Here is a 364-nt window from a genome sequence, read left to right on the forward strand (position 1 = left end):
TAGGTCTAACTGTTGAGCTGGGTCCATGGCTGGGCTTTTCTGTAACATGGGCTCGAACCCAGGTCATATGAGTGATAACACCAACAGCTTACTGGGTGAGCAACCATGCACTAATGATGGTGGGCCTGTGTGCAGAACAGTTAGATATTGGATCAGGTAAGACAAGAGGAAAAACTAAACACCATGCCGAGCGTGGAAAAAGGGAGAATAAAGTATGCCACATGAAGAAATGGCAACCCCAATACACTGGGGAAAACCAAATAAAAACTTCCCAAACAAAACCAGAAAACAGAGAGGAACTTTAATGGCTAAGGGAAACCTTGGGAGAGAGACAGACTCAAGAGGGAAAACTGGAGAGGGGAGG

Source organism: Electrophorus electricus, chromosome 14, assembly GCF_041902795.1.
Source record: "Electrophorus electricus isolate QZ-2024a chromosome 14, ASM4190279v1, whole genome shotgun sequence".
In the NCBI taxonomy this organism is placed as follows: domain Eukaryota; kingdom Metazoa; phylum Chordata; class Actinopteri; order Gymnotiformes; family Gymnotidae; genus Electrophorus; species Electrophorus electricus.